This window comes from Aedes aegypti, chromosome 2 (assembly GCF_002204515.2).
Source record: "Aedes aegypti strain LVP_AGWG chromosome 2, AaegL5.0 Primary Assembly, whole genome shotgun sequence".
Taxonomy (NCBI): Eukaryota; Metazoa; Arthropoda; class Insecta; order Diptera; family Culicidae; genus Aedes; species Aedes aegypti.
Window position 1 is genome coordinate 262,498,454 of NC_035108.1, and position 12,877 is coordinate 262,511,330.

At 36.4% G+C, this 12,877-nt stretch overlaps 2 protein-coding genes across 8 annotated transcripts in view; one reads left to right on the top strand and one right to left on the bottom strand.

The window, feature by feature from the left end:
- LOC5570907 (phosphoglucomutase-2) overlaps positions 1-12,877 on the top strand; it is a 300,316-nt gene that overhangs the window by 78,253 nt on the left and 209,186 nt on the right. The window contains exon 2 of the mRNA XM_021844938.1: positions 382-408. The gene's annotated coding sequence lies outside the window, so the exon portion shown is untranslated. The remainder of the gene's footprint in view (positions 1-381; positions 409-12,877) is intronic.
- Positions 1-12,877, bottom strand: part of LOC5570910 — a 61,990-nt gene that overhangs the window by 5,712 nt on the left and 43,401 nt on the right. The window lies entirely within an intron of this gene.

The following is a 12,877-nucleotide window of genomic DNA, read 5'->3' on the forward strand; positions in this document are numbered from 1 at the left end:
AATTCAATTTGGACACTTCGCGATTTAAGCCAAATCTCGAAACGGCAGTTTTTCTGTACACCATTTGTGCAGAAAAAAAATTGAGAGTCGCTATGTCAATTCGACCCATCGTTTAGAATTTATATTTTTTTTATGTCAACTTTTGTCTGCTGTCAAAATAAACACTTGAGATCACACTGAAACAAAATTTTATTTGTTTTTTATGGAATTTTTACACCAAAATGCTAATATTTAGGTGTCCACTTTCTTAAATGAAATGAAATGTGTTTGTGACGAAAATGCCTTAGATGAATTCCTATATTTATTCATGTGTTCTATTATGATTATTGTCAAAAAATAAGCCAAATTGTTTATATTTTCTTTGTTTATTTTTTGTTACAGATAATCGTCCATTTTCTTCTGAGAAAGGTAAGCAGTGAACAAAAGAATGGGTCGTGATCCCGAAGAATTCGAGGCTCCGTGATGCCCTATCAAATTATTCGCGATACATCACAAAAAAAACGAAATTAATGTCATTCAAATACTAGATATTTCTAATCATAACGGTAGATGATTGATTCCAAAAATTTGGAAGGAAAATTTGTCCGCTAGTCGGATATCAAGTTGAAGGGGCCCAGATAGCCGTAGCGGTAAAAGCGCAGCTATTCAACAATGCCAAGCTGAAAGTCGTAGGTTGGAATCCCGCCGGTCGAGGATCTTTTCGGGTTGAAAATGTTCTTGACTTTCCAGGACGTAGAGTATCGTCGTACCCGCCATACGATATACACATGCAAAGGACGTAATGCCAAGACGAAGAAAAGAAGATATCAAGTTGAAAAGACGTGATATGCAGAAGATGTGCTGTAACATTTCTGAGAACGGCATCATGTTCAGCAGCCCGAAATCAACTAGAGACACATAATTTGACCCTTGAGACACGCAAAAATGTCATTTTTGTTACGCTGTGTAATCCATGTTCTGATCAATTATTAGTATTGAAAATAATGCACCAGTTTATTTCTTTTAAGGTGAAAATGAATCGAAGTCAAACCTAAAATTTTCAAGAGCACGAATCTGGAGAACCAGACATCTGATTGAGCTGCTTTCAGCACAACTAAATGTTCGGTTCTCCAGATTTGTGCTCTTGAAAATTTGAGTTTTAGCCTCGATTCATCTTCACCCGAGCAAAAAGGTATGGGTACGTCTTATAGCACATCGAATTTTCTTCAGAAGCATTACTTTAACCTAGGTCACTAGTGGCCACCTCGGAGATTAGATTTGAACACAGATTCACAGATGTAGAGACATATATTCTTATCTCTTAACTTAATGCATGACGTAGCATTTTAGGAAGATGGAGGAGTGTCTGATTTAGTGACGAATATCGTGTATTATGTATGGTTATAATTGACCCTTCTTAGGCTTGTGGTACTGCCCACAGCTTGAAAGCAAATTCATACTGAAGGTGTCTGGGTTCAATTCTTGGACGGTCCAGGATCATTCCGTAATTAAATTGTCTTAGTTTCTCCAGGCATAGACCATCATCGTATCTGCCATACGATACACGAATGCAAAAATGGCAACTTCGGTAAACATAGCTTTAAATAATAACTGTGGAAGTGCTCATGGAACACTGAGTAGAGAAGTAGGCTCTTTCTCAGTGGGAATGTAATTTTATAAAGAAGAAGATGATGACAAATTACGGGATGCTAGAAATTAACCAAAAAATGCTACGTCATTTCTAGATTTCAGACATTTTCTCTATGTAATGTACGTCATAAACAGCGGGATGCCACACAAGCTCCGGTAATTGTTTATTGTAATTAATGTAAGTTTACACACGAACAGCGTGCGTAATGCGTCCCGCACAGCTACACAGCTTACAGTGTAACGTGCTAGTTGGCACGTTATCTCTAAACGATGCAAACGTCGGTCGACGAACTTTTGAAATGCGTGTCGGAAAATGCCCCAGGTTCAACCTGGCAGGTTGCAACGTAAACCTCTAAATATGTTAGTAACTTTTAATTTATCTCAAATTCTTTCAAATATTGGATGTTTGCATACATCGATTTATTTTTGTTTCCATCTTAAAATTATGGTTTTCAGTGTAGGGCTAGTAGGTATCCTTATTTATTTATTTTGCTGTGGACGTAATTATTGTTATTACTGAATGACACATGATGTAAGTGATTTTACACGTTAAAGGACACGACAACGATGGCACTGCGACGAATCTCAAATCTTTTTTACGTCATTCTTTTGACTTTTTTATGTGGATCCATAAGACGTCAAATCACATGATTTGTTGGTAGTGTGCATATACATTTCAACCAACAGTGAGAGCTAGATATTTTTGTATACGTTTAATTATTATCACTCCAATTATTGTTATATGGAAAAAGTGATGATTGTTGCTAAATCATGAGCAATTTCGAATGAATGAAAATCAGTTGGTATTGCACTGACGAATCTGAAAAAGTATCAGCAAACTTTCTGCATATCAGCACATTAGTAATACTTTTTCAGATCATGCATTATGATATCTGAGTTTTATTGGATCGAAATTGAGCCATTTTATATGGGATAGTTTTGGCTTCAAATTATGAAATTTTGTATGAACAACAGCATTTATAGTTGAAATAATACGATTTTCCCCGACACTGAAAAATATTGAAATTGAAATTGGCTGCTCTAAAAATAAATCAAATTCATGTATTGATACAGTATCATGTTAATTTAAATAAATACACATTTAATTTCAAACCAAGAACCTTTTAATTGAAAAAAGCAGCTTAGTAGTTAAAATTTGCGTGTATTTTCATGCTCCAAATATATGCATGGAGTTCGGTTTTGCGTCGTCCGATAGATTTAGCTCACGGTTTCGCGCGTGTTTTCGTCGCCGGAGATTTTTTTTTTCCTGTTTTGGAGCGTCTTGCTGGGTAGTGCTTCGTGAAGCCCAAGCAGGACAGTTTTTACATTCAGAAATGGAATAGTGAAAAGTGAAAAATGAAAAAGTGATTTGTTTGATTTGTGTCCTCAGTACTGTTGGTTTTTGGCTGCCCTGAGTTCACCGAACCATCCGGAAGTGACATGCAGCACATAAATTTAGAGAATCAATCCGGTGAGTTTGTTCCAGTATGATACTTTTTCTTTTGTGAGCCTTCCGGATCGTTTTTGTCCGCGTCGTGGAACTTCTGATCGTTTCTTGAACGGAAAATGTTATTTTCGGAGTTTGATAATTATGTTCAGATTGCGCATTCTGTCCGGGCGGGTGTTACGCAACTAACAATCGGTTGTGGATGCTTTTTAACCGTTCGATTACCCTGGAGGGATCGATTCTGCTTTTCGTATAATTTTGAGCAGAAAAACCGACTGTGTTATCCTAGGGTGTTTAGTTCGAACGCGCTTCCTTTTGTTTTTCGATTATCTAAAAATACAGTACCACCCAGTACAGTTTTTCAATGGGCACAGTACAGTTTTTCAATAGGCGTGATTTTTTTTACGCGTATCGTTATTTTATACAATCCGATGACCCTGGAGGGATCGGTTTTGCTTTTTACTGGTTATTGAGCAAAAATATTACTGCACAATCGACAAGCATTTCGCGAAATACAATTTATACTATAAATAAGCTATTGTTTTCTCTTTTGATTGCCGGCATTCAAAAGATTAATTTGAAAACGCTTAAACAACAAATATTTATGGTCTATCGCCAGCTTTCTAGGCGAATCCTGACAATATACCTTCTCCAACCTCCAACTCCGTAGCACTTATGAGGGTGTCGCTGAGTCGGTGGCCTCTCATTAAGTAAGTGCTACATCAACATTTCCTTCCCCTATCCCAAGTTACGGTAAAGATGGGCGTGGCCGGGAATAGCGATATTCATGCTTTTAGTATTCTTGTTTATGATTTGAACAAGGTATACTCCCTTGCCTTGTTCTTGAAAGTAGTCAGGATGAGATTATTAAAAAGAAACATGAATGTTGCTAGTATCCAATCTACGAAGTATACCGTAACTACGCTATTTTTATGCTCCAAATATATGCATGAAAATAAATTGAAATTTACAACATTTTTTTGCTGTGTACTTATCCTAGTCGAAAAAAAACTGAAGTAGGTACCTGAAACTTCAATAGCAATCGAAAATCACGGCGAAAAGATACAACAATTCTCAATTCTTCACGAGTTTTATCAAAGTAATGAATATTCTTGTGAGTGTTGAAATTATGGGATTTAATTCCAGGCGTGAGAGGCATGTGTTCTAACCACTACACCAGGTCCGACCCCTGGGCATAAAGTATCATCGTACCTGCCAAAAATGGTCAATTGACAAAGATAGCTCTCTGCAAATAACTGTGGAAGTGCTTATAGGGACGTAACGCCAGAAAGTAGAAGATGAGAAAAGGCCTTATGAATTAATATTTCGCTCGAAACTCCCTCAGTTGTTTGAACTAAAAAAAAAAAATTAAATTTCCTAACCAAGGCAACTCTGCCATTTTCAAGCCATGAATTTTGAAATGTTTGACGAAAAACCAAATAAATAAAATTTAGATGCAGGCTATTGAAAATTCAATGCTCATTAACACACGAGCCAAAATTTTATTCTTTTTATCCGCCAGCATTCACTCAACACGCATGACTTTCATAATTAGTGAAGAAGAATGAATCACCAAAGAGAATGACTCGAATTCATGAATTGTTACAATCTTTGAATATAAATCGTTCGCCGTATTTGGATTTAAATCTAAATACTATTTAGGTGCCTAATTGTCACAGTTTAATAATGGAATTAAAAAGCTTAAATAGAATAAAACAAATCTTTTTAAACAACAATTTAAAATAAAATCAAAATTTATGAACAATTGGCCAACATTAAACTTTCTTCACGAATTTCTTAGAAATTATTTATTTATTTATTCATTTATTTATTTGCAACGTCGTGGACAACTGTCCTACAGACTGATTTACTTAACGAATACTACTAATTCTGTTTAATTGCAACTTTGGACAATCACATCATTTGTTGTGAGCTACGAATATAACTAATGAGTGGGCTATTCTGACTATAGGCAGTCCTATGCGTTCTAGGTACCAAGACATGGTGACTACGTCAATAACGACTTAGAGCGAGAAACCCTACTTCCGCTTATAAACCACTACGATAGATATTGTGTGTATCCAAATCAAACATGAACATTCGCTTTAATTTGGTTCGCCCAAAATTCCGTTTCACGGTAGTGACCTGAGTGCATAACAAAGAAATCTTCGCTGTGACGTCATGTTGTAGAGCGTATCAGTCGAAGGTCGAGGTAATAGCTCTGTAGATCTTGAGATCATCAACATAAAAAAGTTTGCACGATTTCAAGCGCTAGGATAGATCGTTGATGAACAGCACAAATATGAATGGGCCTAGAACGCTGCTCTGGAGGACAAAATAGGAGATTGTGTGTCTCCGATCGTAATGAAGGGTTTGCGGCTGGACAAGTAAGAACGAAGCCATTCTATCATCCAGTCAGGCAGCTCATCTAATTTCTTGATAGCAAGATCGTGGAGGACTTTGTCGAAAGCCTTCGAGAAGTCGAAGTACACAGTGTCCACTTTCTGACGGCGTTAGATTTCCGATGAAAGGTAATTGGTGTAGCTCATAAAGAGTTGGGGAGATGGTGCTATTCAGGCTGCTGAAAAAAATCAGCGAATAGATTGGCCGATTTGCTGATGTCCTATCTTGAAAACGTGTTTGCTCAGGTATGCAATTATTCGATTTGCAGCTCTTGACGAATGAGCAGATACTATTCGAATTGTTCCTTAGATTTGATTCGATTCTATTGATGTAATTACGGAATGTGTAGACTGCATTCGTTGTAACCAGATTCAATCACATGAAGATTAAAAATGAAATTAAGAATTTATAGGGTCGATTTAAGCGTCTAAAAAAAATCGGATTTCAAACGGAGGAAGAATAGGGGCTCCGCGCAATGATTTTATTTCAAAAAGTGTTCCGCGAGCAAAAAAGTTTTTCCAATATCACGATCATGATCATATTATATGACGATCACCAAAAAATTGTAACTACCCTTGCAGTAACTTGCTACCGTGTGGGACCGAAACCCGTACACCTAAGCACTCAGCCAAATAAAAACCTCTGTTAAAATTTTTATGATTTGGAAAAGGCAATTGATCACTCTTTTTCTATGACTTTCACATCTTTTAAGACATAATTAATGCCTAAATAAGCGTGACGTTGAGTAGGAACCTTAAAAAAAAACAGAAATTAAAATCACTTGTCTTAGATCGAAAACCGTACACTCTAATAAGGTTGAATCAAAATCCGTTCATCCGTGATTCGAAATCCGTACAGCTGCCAAAAATTCCAAACTTTAATGCTAAAGACGTCAATTTTATCTTAGACTTTTTATTCCAAGTGAGCATCAAACTTCAAAATGATATTCAGAATTATTAGACGCACTGACCACTCTATAGTAGGTTCCAAGTGCCCTGGGGAAAGCGGCCAATTAGGAACAAATTTGGAACCATATCAATATGGGCATTAGAGTGGTTCAAAAAATCGTTTTTGCTCCACACCGCTCATTCGATTCTGGATCAAATTCTGAGTGTCCTCCCAAAATTTGAGCTCATTTGGATGAAAACTAAGACTGCACAAGCCCTTCAAAGTTTATATGGGAATTACTATGAGAAAAGCAACCAATTCATTCAATCGGTCATAGTGTTTGCCCATGTGCTCTTGGAGGATAGAGCTTCGTTGATACTGTGACATACGTTCATCAGCTACAACTTTGCCGAAGACCGTTTTCAAATCGGACGCCTCAGTTATAAGTTATTGATTTATATCTAGTCACAAATTCTTCAGCAGTGCTCATTTAACTTCTGAACAGGCAACATTGCTGCACTTGGTGCGAAAGATAGCACGCACGAATCATGGCTACTATGTTTTACTGCATATATCCAGTGATGCCTGCAAATCAGCCGAATTATTATAGCCAAAGTTTTACAAGTCACACAAAAATCAATAACTAATTACTGAGGCGTCCGATTTGAAAACGGTCTTCGGCAAAGTTGTAGCTGATGAATGTATCTTACATTATCAACGAAGCTCTAATCCCAAAGAGCACATGGGCAAACACTATGACCGATTGAACCATTTTCTTGCTTTTCCCATAGTAATTCCCATATAAACTTTGAAGGGCTTGTGCAGTCTCAATTTTCATCCGAATGAGCTCAAATTTTGGGAGGACAGTCAAAATTTGATCTTGAATCTAATGAGCGGTGTGGAGCAAAAACGATTTTTTGAACCACTCTAATGGGCATCAAACTTCAAGATTGTAGGAAGAAAAACTTCCAGAACAACTGATTGCCATGACTACTCTGTAGTAGGTTCCAGGTGCTCCGGGGAATGTTGCCAAATCAAAACATGTCCGGAGTTACTTCAATTTGGGTATCAAATATTAAGATTTTCGAAGGCGATGCTTCCAAAAGGACGTCCAGAACCACCGGCTGTCATGACCAGCTGTATAGTATGTTAGAGGTACCTCGATGGAAGTGGCTAATTTGTACGATGGAAGTGGCCACATGTACGAAATCATATCCATTTGCGTAACAAAGTTCAATATTTATAAAATTCATGCTTCCGGAAGCAGTTTTAAAATCACCGTCTGCCATGTGCCTTGGAGGATGTGGAGCATTTTCTGAATAACAAGATGTAATAGCCACTCTATAGTTGATTCAAGGGGCCCCTAGACATGTGGTCAATTTGGAACATGACCACATCTCTCAGGGCACTTGTAACCTGCTATAAAATGGTCTAGTAGCCGCTGGTTCTGAAAATGCTCCCGGGATCAATTACTTCATAATCTTGAAGTTTGACACCCATATTTATATGGTTCCAGACATGCTCCTAATTGGCTACTGCCCCAGGGCACCTGGAACCTACTATACAGTGCTCCGTCCATCTAATGGTGTTTGATGCAAACTTGGATATAGCTTCGGGTAATATTTACATGATTGGAAATACAAACTTGACTGATCATATTTTCCGGAACAAGTTTTACGGAAATGGTCATATATCTGAAGATTTCTAACAAATCTTAATGCGTTCACCGGCATTCAACTTCAAATTAAGTCTAGTTTCAAGAAAAAATGTAATCATCTATCCAACTTCACAGAATAAAATGTCATTTGAGTATGATCTCGGAATATTCGGAACATCTCCGGTGTTCGAAGGCCAATTTGCATGACCAAGCAAGTTCCTGAAACTTGACCAGATTTGCCGTCGACTACTTCTGGATACATCCATTTTCATCAATTTTTCATAAAGTTATAAGCGTTTGAGTTTAGGCAAAATTTTGCCTATATCAATCATTTTTTTTCTATCCCCTGTATTACCGTATCTCTGACGGTGATTTTCAAAATACCTGAAGCATTCGCAGCTTTCGGGAATTATTGGTCATTGTAAACTGCTTCAACGCTTTTTCTTAAATCATAAGCGTGATAATTCAGCTTCATACTACCATATATAATGGCTAAAACGCGATGAAATATGGTCTAGTTTTGCACTGTACGGATTAAGATTCAATTTGGAATTATGAATCAAAATCCGTACAGCACTATAATCCTCCCAAATAGTTATTGTACTGTTCAGAAAAAGCATTTATTCCTGCGGAATAACAAACACTCACTATAAGAAGTCATCACGATCAACAATTGGTTCAGAAAAAGTGTGAATTCGACTATTAATATGTTGGAAACTATTCTCACTCTTCTTAGCAAATCACTTAGAAGGCACACAAACCAATCATCACAATGATGAACGGTCACATTTTGATTTTTATAATTTTTAAATCATGGCCTACTTGTATCAAATAAGCATGAGCAACAACTGATAACTTATTGTAATTAGATGTGTAATTTTGTTATTTATTTATTATTTTAATATTAATATACAGAGTTGCTCGCTGTCACTATCAATGCTTAAGGCGAAGTAGGCCGTCACTGAAATTTGTACGCGTCGTTGATGATTGTTTCTAATTCATCTCACGGTTTCGAATCAAAGAAAATCAGTTGGTTTTGCACTGACACACCTGAAAAAGTATCAGCATACTTTATGCATGTTGGCGCGTACAGTGATACATTTTCAAGCCATTGTAAACTATCAAGGCTGAGTTTTATCACTTTGAAATCCAAGCTGAAAAGTCATCATTGTTGCCAAAACGAATGACGGGCTACTTAGCCTTAAAATTTGCTGATTTGTACAGGCCGACTGCGATACAAATCGGATCATACCGTATCACATCAACATCATGCTGTCTACTCCATCACCAGTGCATTGATGGCGATAGACTATGGCTATCACTGATGGGTTAAGTTTAGCTTTAAACTAAGCAGATAAAATGGCAATTTATCAGTACGTTATTTTTGACAGTGTTGCAGATAGACTGAAACTAAGTGTTGGTCACTGAAAAACATTAATAGCATGGATAATGACCACGTGATCACTCATTCTGGTGTGATTATGATCTAGAGTGCGATGTCGCATCACTGCTGTTGGTTGTCAAATCAAAGTGATATTGATAGCTCGTAAGTGATATTGATAGTTTTAGACCATCAGCCATCAGCTGATATGATTGATATTAGGCAACTCTGTTAATATAATGAAAATTCAATCAAATGTACGGATTTCGGTGCTGTACGGGTTCCGATCCCACGCGGTAGCAGTAATATATTTGAACGCGTTCAATTCAAGTATCAGCTAAAATTGTAGAACGTAGCGATCAAGTAGGCTTGATCACTGTTCAGTTCAAAAACATGAATCCGCGTGAGCTGAAAATCAGTCTTCAGAATATCCTTTGCATTGCGTTGCTTTGATCAATGAACTAAGGAATAATAACATTCCTCTTTTTTCAATCCAACATTTGCTTTGCTCCTATCATGAAAATAGTTTGATTTGTTCCTATCATGAAAATACTGCATCAATGATCTAAAAAACTATCAACTCCTTCCATTGGGCGAACATGGGTAGTAGGCATAGCGACCGTGGAATTATCGTTTCATTGTGCGATTGTAAAGCTAGCAAAGTGTCAGACGGCAGTTGTGAGCGATTGAAAGTTTTGATGAATTGAGTGCGGAACTTCATTTATTTAGTTTATTCAAGATTTTACTGAATTTTGTTGTTAATTTTATGTTTGCTTTTAGGAAACACTTACTAGATTTCAAATTTTGTGAAAGTCGACAAATTAGGTTTTCATGAAGACTTGTACCGGTTCCATAAACCTAGAACGCATCCAGTGCTTTATACATTGTATTTTAATAAAATAAACTCTATGGACATTCTTAACACATCCTATTACTGCCATTCCCTGGTAATATGTTACAGAAGACCAATGATAAAAGGCTGGCTCTACTTGAGGGCTTGTCTATAAACCACGTCATCTACGAAGAAGAGGGTGCGGGTCTGGCCAAATACCACGGGCCATACATATTTAAAAATTGTGTATGGACAAACGCTCACAATATCCCCCATATTACGTATCTAAAACTCTGAAAAAGGACCACGCCGGTTATGGACACCTCTTGGGGATTTTTTAATGATTGGCCCATTCTAGATTTGAGTTAAAGTTTTGCTAGGTTTACACAAGGATTTTTTAATTATTGATTGCGTCTTATTGCATATATAGTACTTATTCTGTTACAAAAAAAAAAGTTTTTTTTAGCAGCTGAAATGATCTGCATCAATGATGCAAAACTTTAGATCAAGTGATCACATGAGCAATGATATGCGAGGATTCATATTCATCATTACAAAATTCAATTTTCCAAGGCATGGTTTTTAAATCTCTCTTGTGTAATGATGAATTCGGAAAACTGCCTGAAAATTGAACCAAAACAGTTTTGACAGATACGCCGTAAAAGTTCATTCTAAAGTTTTGTTGTTGATTCTCAAAATGATGAATATACTATTAAGTTTATTTTAATTAAAGTTGACGGTAATATTTTTTTTCGTTTCATGCTTCAGATCTAGGATAACATATGCGAACTGAATGGGGAGAAATTCTTTGCTTAAGACGAAGTAGGCCGTCATTGAAATTTGTACGCGTCGTTGATGATTGTTGCTAGTTCATCTCACGATTTCGAATCAAAGAAAATCAGTTGGCATTGCACTGACACAGCATACTTTATGCATGTAGGCGCATACAGTAATACTTTTTCATGTCAATATAAACTATCGAGACTAAGTTTTATCACTTTGAAATGCAAGCTGAAAAGTCATCATTGTTGCCAAAACGAATGACGGGCTACTTAGCCTTAACGTTCAACGCTCCGTCATCGTAATCATCGAAACTTCAAAAGCAGTTTTTCTGTTCAAAACTGAAAATTATTCGATGAAAATGTGTTCACTGTGTTTCGGTTGGAGAATATTATACAGGGAACACAAAAGCCTGTAAATTTTCTTTAATTTGAACGAAAAAACTGCTTTTGAAAATTCCGAACTTTATGACGAATCCAGCCCCCTTGAGATGTTTAAACGCAAATTCGAATCGCTGCATGCATAAGAAACTGCACGAACATTTCTGAATAGCTTTCGATAAAGCTATCAAGTGTTGAGATTTGCTAGAATAATCATGTTTAGATAAGATCTACCCATAATTGAATCGCTAGTACAGTGAACTCTCCATATCTCGATTTTGAAGGATTATCGAGTTAGGGAAGTATCGAGTTGCATAACGCAAAACCAGTGCAAATGCGATCCAAGGATCCATCGAGTTAGCCATGAAAACCTAATTTTAAGTATGTTTAATTTAACTGTAATTTGTTGTTCATATATTTTTATAAAATAATATTGTTTTTGATTACTATGTTAGGTAGCACTGTATTTTGCAAGTTTCCATATTCAGGATAGCATGAAAACCGTCTATTTCCTCGGGATTTCAGGAAACTGAATTTGGATAAAATAAATACCACATAATTTCTTCAGGTGAATTTCAATACTTAAATTTTTCATCCATGTACCATGACCCCACAGTTATGGATCAAATAGTGTGGAGTCCAACCTATAAAATTCAATAAAACGACAGGGAAAACTTAAAATTGTAATTTAAAAGCACGAATTTAATCGTTTTAAATTGGAACTTCGGTTAGTATAATGTTTTGAGTGTAATATTTACATAGGATAGCATAAAAATTAAAAATTGTGTCGGTTTCTGAAAACCATATTATGGATCAATTTTCATATTATGGATCAAATTGTGACATATTACGGATCAGTGCGCAAAATCAAGAGATTTTCAACTCAATGCATCTGTATTTCATGGTTTGGTGAAAGTTAACAATGTGTCATATATTACTGCAAAAAATGGCTGTGTTAGAGCTGGAAACAAGGGCAAAATGCCCTTTTTTGTGATACTGCACTGTAGTAACTGAGACATGTACCGTTTTCGCTCCACACCAAGTTTTCCACCCATTTTTGTCTGCTAAAAAATGAAATTTACAAACTTTGATGTTTTATTAGTTTTATCCTTAGTGTTATTGTCTGAAAATGTCGAATCCAATGCTTAAAATGGCAGAAATCTACATTCTTTGGAAGTGATCCATAACCGTGGTAAACAATCATTTCCTGGTCCATATTATGGATCACTAGTTAGAAGTGCTAATATTCGGTATTTAGAATCAACAACCAAGAAAAATGTTTTCCAAAGATGAATTCATACTAAATCGAAGCGAACGAGCATGTTTTATGCTATAACATTTGAATTTTACCACCTGTGGGAGCTTATGAATACTGACGGCACTTCTTACAGAAAATGACCATATAATGTTAGCTGTGTGCTACCAACTAAACATTTGTCAAAAACACCGTTATTTAGCGGTTGAATGTTGTGCTTAACAT